This window comes from Sesamum indicum, linkage group LG10 (assembly GCF_026168435.1).
Source record: "Sesamum indicum cultivar Baizhima isolate 11 linkage group LG10, ASM2616843v1, whole genome shotgun sequence".
NCBI classification, from domain to species: Eukaryota; Viridiplantae; Streptophyta; class Magnoliopsida; order Lamiales; family Pedaliaceae; genus Sesamum; species Sesamum indicum.
This window is the reverse complement of record NC_142666.1, coordinates 7631519-7642124: the sequence shown is the minus strand read 5'-3', so window position 1 is coordinate 7642124 and position 10606 is coordinate 7631519. Positions and strand designations below refer to the sequence as shown.

The window sequence follows — 10606 nt, the reverse complement described above, 5'->3', positions numbered from 1 at the left end:
CCCACACCGTGTATGTGTATCTAGTTCTACTCCCATTTTATTTTACTTGGTTAGTGATTTTATATTTCTGGAATCGTTAACGGAATTTTTCTCTCTCCATTTCTGACTGCAAGATTCTAGGTCGGAGTTCCGTTACGCGTTCTGAAGTCCCCTGTCCGGCGTCCTCCATCATCTTCTTCGGTTAGGTCGGGAATAGTACGGGATCCGATGGTGAGTTCGTCTGAAACCCTTCGCCTACTCTTTAACTTTGTTCCGGCAAGATTTACTAACTTGTGATATGCTATGTACTCCGTTCTCATATTCTTGGTCCGTTAACGCTCTTCCGTCTATTTTCCCATGTCGTAACCTCTTACCCCTTGTCGCTCGCCTGATTTGGTTGACTTCTCTTTCACACCACATATACCTTCAAACATTAACACTTTTTACTTCATTGCATGTTCTATTTTGTTAACGTCGTCACCTATATTTCGGTTGTGCGTTTAGATCTGAATCTTTTCCCCCATCTCTTTTCCATCATTCTGCTATATCAACTACTTTCGTACACACTCAATTTCATGGTGTACTGTGTTTTCTAAAAAATTCCAATATTCAACATTAAATTTTTGGTATTTGGGATGAGGTCTTTCGAAAGAGTTACGTTGGGTTTAATAATTGTACAACAAATCATGGACGAGCTTGCTGTTGCTTTGATTATATTTTCTTATGTTACCAAATACCTTACCCGTCGAAACCCTAACCGACGTGTACGGGGGCCCACAAGATACGTGATGAGCACTCGGATACCGGACCAGATTTGCTATCTTCATAGGCTGGTTTCCGTTTTAGACGAATCATTTCTTCGCAATCTTCGGATGGACCGCAACGCCTTCGGTCGCTTGTGTTACATGCTTCAGTAGTCAGGTGGTGTGACCCTGACCAAACACCTAAGCGTACCCGAGCAGGTAGCTATTTTCCTAAGCATTGTGTCCCATCACAAAAAGAATAGTGTGGTGAAACATAATTTTATTCGTTCCGGCCGCACGATCCACAAACATTTTCACCGTGTGCTGAATTCAGTCATTAAGTTGTACAATGTCCTCTTGGCTAGGCCAACTCCCATTACCGAGGACTGCGTCGACCCCCGGTGGAAATGGTTCAAGGTACATGAGTTGTTCTTTGTTTCGTCCCCATTGCACACATCATTTTTTACTTCTCTATCCTGCCCCTTTTCTGACTGTTACATTCCATTCCCCCTTCACGATTGAACTCCGTTGTGTAGGGATGTCTGGGGGCCTTGGATGGGACTTTCATTGACGTTCGCGTACCTGAACATGAAAAGGGAAGGTACCGAACCCGCAAGGGTCATATTGCTCTGAACGTTCTCGGTGTTTGCAACCCAAACATGTAATTTATTTATGTGCGGTTGGGAGGGAAGTGCGGCGAATAGCCGTGTTCTTCGTGATGCCGTACACAGACCCGGTGGCCTCAGAGTGTCATCAGGTCTGTATCAAGTCTCAACCACTTTCCTATGTCTTCTGTATATCGATCATAATACTCTTGGACGCTGAATTGAACTGAAATAGTACATAACCGCATGTTGTGTCTTATGCAGGTCAATACTACTTGTGTGACAATGGATATGCTAATGTTGAAGGCTTCTTGACTCCGTACAGAGGTGTTCGGTACCATCTACGCGAGTGGGACACCGGTGTGAGAGGACCCCAGAACTATCGCGAGTTTTTCAACCTTAAGCACGCGTCTGCGCGTAACGTGATTGAGCGTACGTTTGGGTTGCTTAAGATGCGCTGGGCCATTTTGAGTAGTCAGTCATTCTATCCCATCAAAGTCCAAAGCAGGATTATCTTGGCCTACTGCTTACTACATAATTTTCTAAGACAAGAAATGCCTGATGACCCGCTGGAGCATGATTTACCTACCACCGGACTCGATGAGTTGGACAACGAGCATGAAAATGTCTGGAACATAGAGACCAACCCTATTTGGACCAGTTGGAGGGATACACTGGCCATGTCCATGTACAACAACTGGACAAGCCGCCGTTCATGATCTATTCTTACACAATATTCGTTCGTTACATTGTTTTTCCATAGTGTCCAACATTAAACTTGTTATTCGACATTTGAGTTGTAATCACTACAGTGCAGTGGCATTGCGTGTAGCGACAGTGGAATGCAGTTGCAGCTGGTAACTAAACTAGTGCAGGCCGCCGGCAATTTGAACATTTCTCAAGAAAATTATTAACACCTGCAGCTACATAGTTAATCCTAAAAGTAACTGTACCATAGATGAAGTAGTTGGTGGATGGGTAGTTGGAAGCTTTTAATGCAGCAGAATAGTTAAATGAGAAACGTTGGAATATTCGGCCTGGATGGAGAAAATATAAGTTGACATGTTGTAATAAATAGCATGATAAGTGCTGCACACTTCACCATACAATGGATTTCCCAAATCGAAGTGCCAAAGTCAACCGTTAGTAATGTGCAGTGTACACATTAAGCCGAAGTTATATATAGGAATGATGTCAAACATAAAAGTGGTTAGAGGATGTGGAATCTCATGCATATATAGTGGGGAAGGCAAAGTTTAAAATTGACGAAACCGTACGAATGGCGAGAACTTACTTGTACACGGCAGGGCATGGTTTCAGATAAATTGCAAAAACTAAAGGGTGGATGAACTGCCTCGGCTATGACAAAGTGATACAAAAGAGGAGTGAATAAGATATGTTAGATGTTGAACGCAATAAAGACAAACAATAGCCACACAATATGTGAGATGAGCACATAATTCATTAATCTACGACGGCGAGTCTCTTCCGTTTGTAGGCGAGCATTGAGGCGTTTCATCTGGGTCTCGTACTCGGAGATACGATTCAAGAGTCCAGGGATTATCTCTTTTGACCTGCAGCACATAGGGGATCCACCCATTGGAACGTGCTGCAGTACTGACCCTGATTAGAAAGACTTGAACGTGAGGCATATATATAGAGGTATTACATTATAGATGGGCACCAATGCAAAAATCTTGTATTAACGTTCATTATAGCATTAACGGGACGTCAGGTGATCACTGTATGCAAATGAGTAATTTCGTAATGAAAGAACATACCTCGTCACTAGGGCAACCGCGAAACCGGCGTCCCGGATTCAATGTAATCCACGATGTGCGTAACATAACATCCCTACCACAACGGTAAAAACGAACAACAGTTTCAGTTGACGAGTAAGACCGGTTCCCACTGTAGGTCCCACCTTCGGTGTGGCTACTGCCGAATTCGTTTTTCAAACGAGGAGTATCCATCATCGATGGCCTACATAGTAACAGTTGAGGGATGAAGCGTCAGGACATTAGGAACCAACTGCTAAGCTAAAACTCGTAAATGTGTAATATGTAATGACAAGTAATGTGTTTAACAAAAGCCACGTAAATGACTCTGAAAAAGTAGCCGTGTTGTTCAGAGATACAGTACGATGAAAGTGGAATAGCGCAGCTCACAAATAGCAGGGCGAGTAGCAGGTGTATTACAAATGTTTGACATGGAGCTAAGCTGTTAAGCACAAACGAAATATAGCTGCAAATGGCTAGAAAAGATTTTGGGCGTTCTGTGAAGTAGTCAGTGAGGGATAACAAAATTCACTCAAGAAATCTGAAATCCAAACTGCGGACTTGAATGTGGGTAAACGTAATGAATAAAGAGCTGCAATTACCTCGTCGAATATGTTCGGCAAAGGTTGGGAAGCTACGAAAGTGCCTGTCTAGGAAGGGAGAATACGAAAGTTAGGAAACCCTAAAACTCGACATAATGTTCGGCTAAAGATTACAAGTGGTGCACATATCGTGTTCATGAATGAGGGAAAGGTTTCGATAACGCCTAACTCCCCGAGATTAGGGCGGATGAAATCGTCGACTCCAACGGTGGGGATTAACGAAGGCAGGTGGCGGTCGTACGATGTTGGAGCAGAAATTGGGATAGGGGAGGAACGCAGAAGATGAAGGTGGGCGGAGGGGGATTAGGGGGAAATTTGAGGCTGTTAATTTCGTAAAATAGAGGGGGCAAATACGTAAAAGTAAAACAATGGTGAGGAAGTAATACATGTTCGTAAACGGGATAACAAGTATACAACCCGCTTTTCATCCCAGCATGTAAACGAATTGCAGTCCATCCTATACGCCACAATCCAGCATCACAATCCCAATTTAATCCTGAGGGGTGCCAAATAGTGCAAAAAAGTAAACGTGGCCTGTATATACAACCACTATCCACGTGCAAAGGTCTTTCTTCAATTCTAAAACCCCATTAATATAAGGAAGAAAAAATCGCGAAATAAAACGTGGCCTGTATAGTCAAATTCTGTCTTTTGACTCATTAATCCTGTGCTGTCCTCCGCCATACTTCAAATTTTGGTACACCCTTAAGATACTTTATATTTTGTTTCGAATTGTGAAGCAGTTTGAAGCGTTTGGATAATGAACGCTCCCACATTGATAATTTTTCTTTTGTTTTCCACTTTTCTTTTGTGGGGGTATAACATTTTATGTGCTGATATCATACATCGCGGATGCTTTCCTCAGCAATTTTCGTCTTTTGATGTTAATTTTTCTTACTAGTTGTAATTTGTATTTATGGGTTTTGTTTGGGTTTTATATAGACCCGCTACAGGGGGATTTCCCAGAAGTGATAGAGGAGTATTTGAAGCATGGAGTTATGAAATGTATTGCCTTTAATCGTCGGGGAACCCTTCTTGCTGGTATCATTTTAATTTGAATTTCATCTCATTTAGAATTAATTGGTATCAGTGCCTTTCTGATCTTTTACTTAGTTAAGTTTATGTTTTACTTTGACAATGTGGCTAAGTGGGGGAGCTGAATGACTTATAATTTCATGTATTATTGCGAGGGTAAATGAGTTATGCTTTGCAAGCTTTTAACTTTGGAATGCGCTTAATGTTTCATCCTTGATATGTCTTCTTACAAAAATCACGCAGTTTGATTTGATTTTAGCATCAGAGGTGAAAAGAACCAAATCATGAGGAAAATGCTTCATATAGAATATTGATTGGTCAGCATCATTAACAATTTCTAATAAATGTGAAGGAATAACAAGAAGAGATTGAGATAGGACAGTGATAATTACAGATTGCTTTATACTTAATAATTTGCAATTTCTTTCCGATGATGCTGCTTCTACACATGCTCTTTGTTTGTCCTTGTACTCATAGAAGTTATCGAAAGATTCTCAATCTGCCTGTCTTTGAAGTTGAAGTTTGTGTGGAAAAGATAAACCTTTAGTATTCTATGGTTTGGTTTCATTGTGCATATGGACTTTCTTCCGGTATTTTTTCTTTCTATATCAGGAAATTTGTGTCGAAATGTACTATTATTTCAGCTTAAACATATTACTAGTTCAGTGTGAGCTTTTTGTCCTTTTTATCCCAGTGGATGGTTCTATGTGTTGTAAGCTTTATTTTGGTTGAGCTACTTATTCTTTAGTCAGTTGAAAGAGTTATTCTAGAGGGTATCTTATCTTAATTAGTTGATATTCTTTGCTCTAAAAGTACAGAAGAAATTATCATTGAGGCATATTTTAGATATTAGTTTAGAGGAGCAGCAAAAATGGATTGCAGATGTTAGATATTAACTTTGAGAACAAAACTAAAAGAGCATTCTCGATGTTATTGGTGAATCAATCCTACACTGGAAGCAATCATGAATTAGATGCATCCCACTTGCCCAGCTGTGGTGTTCCCTGGGGTTGGGGGGCTATTTTTGGTTGAGAAATATTTTCCATCAGTATGTAATGACTTTTGAACCCCATGGTCTTCATAGCGTGGATGAGCATTGTTAAGTCATGGCAATCTAGTAAGAGAGTTTGGTAACTTAATTTTTTGTACAAAAGAAAGCAAATGTACTTGCTGGGGCTGTTTGTTTAATATGTTTTATTTCGTGCTCAGCTAGGTGCTTTGATGGAAGCTGTGTTATATGGGATTTTGATGGACAAGGATAGTGTTGCTGCCATCACAAGTGTTTGTTGGTCCAAGAGTGGTCATCGCATACTATTTGACTCTTTGGGATGTGGTCACAGGTGAAAAAATAGCTCGGACAACCCTACAACAAACACCTTTGCAAGCCCATCTGCATCCTGGTTCCTCCATTCCATCTATTTGCTTAGCTTGCCCTCCGTCATCAGCTCCTATGATCGTCGACTTCGATACAATTACTACAACAGTGCTTCCTGTGTCATTATCTGACATGGAAAATGGTGTTTCCCCTCCATCGTGTAATAAATTTTCAGATGGATCTGCTCCATTTACACCTACTGCAGCTTGCTTTAACAAATATGGAGATTTTGTTTATTCGGGAAGAATTCGAAAGGGGAGATACTGATTATAGATCATAAAAGCATCAAAATACGTGGTATTGTTCCTATTCCAGGGAGTGCTGTGATTAAGAATATTATATTTAGCAGGAATGGACAGTATCTTTTGACAAACTCGAATGATAGAACTCTCAGAATATATGAAAACCTTATGCCATTGAAAGATGGCCCTAAAGCCCTGGATGGATTAAACCATGAATGCGCCGAGGAAGATGAAGTTGAAAAGTTAGGAGCTGTTGGATCAAGGTGTTTAGCTCTCTTTCATGAGTTTCAGGACTCAATTACCAAAGTGCACTGGAAAGCACCATGTGTAAGTGGTGATGGGGAGTGGGTTGTTAGGGGTTCTGCTAGCAAAGGAGAGCACAAGATATACATATGGGACAAGGCTGGGCATCTTGTTAAAATCCTTGAAGGTCCAGAGGAAGCATTGATAGATTTGGCATGGCACCCTGTTCATCCTGTTGTTATTTCTGTCTCCTTTACTGGCTTGGTTTATATCTGGGCAGAGGATTATACTGAGAATTGGAGCCCATTTGCTCCAGATTTTGAAGAGCTTGGGGAAAACAAGGAGTATGTTGAATGAGAAGATGAATTTGATTTAGTGCCCGAAGCAGAGAAAGTGAGTTAAAGATCAGGATAACCTGCCTTTTCTTTTCTTTCCTTTGTGCCTTTTTCTTTCCTGTATAAAATGTGTATATTTTGTCAGGTAAAAGACTCGGATATCAATGAAGATGAAGAAATTGATACTGTGACAGTTGAGAAAGATTCTGCTTTCAGTGATTCAGACATGTCACAGGATGAAATATGCTTCTTGCCTGCTGACCCATCTCCGGATATTCCTGAACTGCAGGACACACATGTTTCAAGTACTTCAAAGCTGGGGCATGGTAGCCAGTCTTTATCTCCTCTTTCAGAGGAGGCAGGGCAGAATGGCCATTTAACAAATCATGAATCCAGTCCTCTTGAAGGTGACAATTCTGCTCTTTGTTAATTCATTATAAATAAAGCTTGTCTCCAGTACTAGATACTATTATGACTTATTTATTACTGATGTGCTGGAGAATGTGATTTACGATGTTACTGACATCAATATCCACCAAGTAGAAAAAGCGCGATGAAAAATGCTTTTGTGGACAAACCAAACAGTAATTGCTTTTCTGTTATTTGTGGTGTATATCATACGAGCTATACTAACCATGTTAAAGCAAGTGAAATTTTCATATCGTAGTTAAAACTTTTTTCCTTTCAACATATAATCCTTTTTCATGCTATTAGATGATGATCTTTGGTTTGTGGTTACATGTTCCTTGTTAGTGTGACATTTTTCATATTCACTTTATAGATCACTCTTGCAACAAGCAGACATGCGACCACATACCAAAAGGCAGGAGAATTATTTGGAAACGTCTCCAAATTTTTAGTTTAAAGCTGCAGAACCATTGTCTGAGGCTGCTTTTGCTATGATATTTTCAAACATGGTTTTACAAAGTATTCATACATTGTCATTTTTGCTTTGTCGTCTAACATATACCCAAGCATCTTTCATTTCTGCTGCTATATTGAAGCAATTGCAATTATGCTGCAGAGGACACTGGAGGAACATGTCTCAAAAGAAGGAGGAAGTCTTCAGAGAAGGTATTGGATTTTGAAGAAGAGAATGTTAGGAAGCCACAATCAAAGATGAAAAAATCAATTAGTTTACTGAAAACTGTAAGATAATCTGTAGTTTAAGGTAGAACTCTTCGTAGTATTCATATAAGATGTCAACTTCAATTTCATGAGAGTAAAATCTCTGAGATGCATTATGAACTTGAGATATTGCCTTTTACATCCATGGAACAAGGAAAGCAGCCTGTAAACTAATGTTAATTGACATTATGTTCTGTGGAATTTAATGCAGTTTGACGCCTCAATTCTGATCCTATTATTCAATACTGACCTTTCCTCTTTATTCTGAAGTTCCAAGGAAAAATTACATATCATTCTTTTCACTTAAAGTGATTTAAAGTCAGGCCATTCATGCACACATGCACTCACAGTTGGGGTCTGTTTGCATTTTCCTTTTTTCATTCTGAAGATAAGAAAGAAATTTCTTCTCTTACCCTCTCAGATTTATTTCTTAATTTTTTGGTAAGAGCTATTCACCGAATCAGAAATTTTCCATCTTTGGTGTTGTGTAAGTCCATTAGTGAGAGTGGGAAAAATATTTACTGGGTCCACTATTTTTGGTAGGGAATTGCTTACTGTTTTATACTCTCCATTCTTCTCTTTCAATTTTGTTTCAGTTTTAAGATATTAAAAGCCTAAAATGGTGAATTTGATTAGTGCTGGAGGTACCTTTTAGTTTGAATATATAACTTCGTTTTTCACTTTCAGATTAAATTCTGTTGATTCTACGCTGTAGTTCTCTCTCGTTTTGCAAATGAAATCAATTTACAATTGGCTTCCTAGAGTTGTATGCATTTCTGAAGAAATGTTTTTATGTAAGGAAAATAGCAGTTCAAAAGCTATTCATGAAGCACTTAAGGTTGGTTTTTTGACTTGTTATATGCTGGCTATACCAACAGTTGTTATAATATGCATTGCTAATGTTGATCTGTTTTTAAAAGAGCAGCATAAGAGGTATTAAGTAGCATCCAAGAATTGCTGGATGCAATATTTATATTCTAACATTGCCTGTTCAAATAATTTCCTGTAAACACTTGGCTGAAGTATCTATTCTAATAACAAGTATCTGACTTTACAAAATGCATACAGAACGAGTAATATCTAGCTCTGAGGTATTCATCCTTCTTCGTCGTCAGTTCTCACCAAAAATTGCTTGGTAATATTGTTTCAGTTTGGTGTCTAGAAATATCCTTGCTTCATAGTAGTATAACTTATTGTGATAAGTTCTTGTGTTTTATGTATTATGAAACCTTTATTTTTCAATTTGATGATTTTCTAATGCTTCTCTTTTGTCTAAGCATCATGCTGTTTATTCTGAGTTCTATTCGAGTATCTAGCTTTAAACAAGGATTATTAATTCGGTAACTACATTTGCTGATTCTCTATAACTCTGTAGTAGTTAGATGAGAAGGATTGCTATTTTCTGAAAACACTAGTAATTCAACAGTCTGATGCCAGCTCGAACAACACTTGTGAAATTTGGGTTCATTCTGGGTTCAAATCTTGTTAGGTATGCTGGGTGGAAGAAAAAAGTGAGGAAGTTGTAAATCTAAAAATGCTGTTATTGTTTCCACCAAAAAGGAAAAATAAGATGTAAGTTGTCCTATATCTCCTTTTCTTCTCCATATCATCTCTTCTGAGGAGGAGGGAGCTGATATCTTCTTGCAGTGATGCAACTAAACATTTTGTCATGGGGTTCTTGGTTCTGATCCCTACTCTGATCTTGCGTAATGCTACAGATTTGGCAGAAGAAACAAAAGTTAAGAATAGCAGGAGACCTTTTTTTCTCTTTTCCTGCTCCTTTGTCTTTTTTGGTTTATATTTTTATACCTGTATATTTTTTGATGAGATACTCTGACATAACCAGGGTAATGCATCATGAGGGTGCAATACGGCAAATATACTGTATACAATACTGGAGGTAGCAACTAAATGCCAATGGACCAGTGGCTGCTCTAATTAATCTCATGAGTGGTGTATCAACAAACTCTTATGAGTGGATTATGATTCTATTGTTGGTTTGGGCAAGGAAGTGAATAGAGCCTGGACTTGCTCTTGCTGGAACTTGCATGAAGACCAGCATGGCTTAAGCAACTGAGTCCAACCAAGCTGGAGCCAGTGAAGTGTTGTCTGAAGTGGTCGTTAGAAATTCTTTCCCATTGCATTTACTGAATGGAGACCATGAATTTGTTGTGGTATTAGATGTATGTATTAACCTGCAACAAAGGATGTGTCTGTAGTATTAACTGATTGGATAAATAAAGGGCAGTGAGGCCTACACTGGTCACTTCTGGTGAAGAGTTTTACCTCTTCTATTTATCAAAGTCCTGTACTATGTATTAAATTTCATGGCAAAGATCTTCTTTTATTTTCATGGTTGTTCGGGTATAGCTGTTGTCTTCTGGCTGGGCGTTCAAAGTTCAGTTCTTTGTTTGATTTCGTCATATTTCATGCTGGTATATATGTTGTGATTTACTTCTTTGCATTAATGTGTTCTTGAATTACCCCACAAAGAGAACATATTATTTGAGACAGGCATGGATATATTTCTCAGTCATTCTA

At 39.0% G+C, this 10606-nt stretch overlaps 2 pseudogenes across 1 annotated transcript; both read left to right on the top strand.

Annotated features, from left to right (window-relative positions):
* Positions 1 to 641: 641 nt before the first annotated feature.
* LOC148786586 (uncharacterized) lies at positions 642 to 2046 on the top strand (annotated as a pseudogene).
* A 2364-nt stretch (positions 2047 to 4410) lies between these two features.
* On the top strand, positions 4411 to 10418 carry LOC105172287 (protein RBL-like; annotated as a pseudogene). Its single transcript, XR_016067888.1, has 7 exons — positions 4411 to 4748; positions 5952 to 6995; positions 7083 to 7344; positions 7962 to 8086; positions 9555 to 9637; positions 9784 to 9803; positions 9912 to 10418. The product of XR_016067888.1 is annotated as a protein RBL-like (transcript).
* The last annotated feature ends 188 nt before the right edge of the window (positions 10419 to 10606 follow it).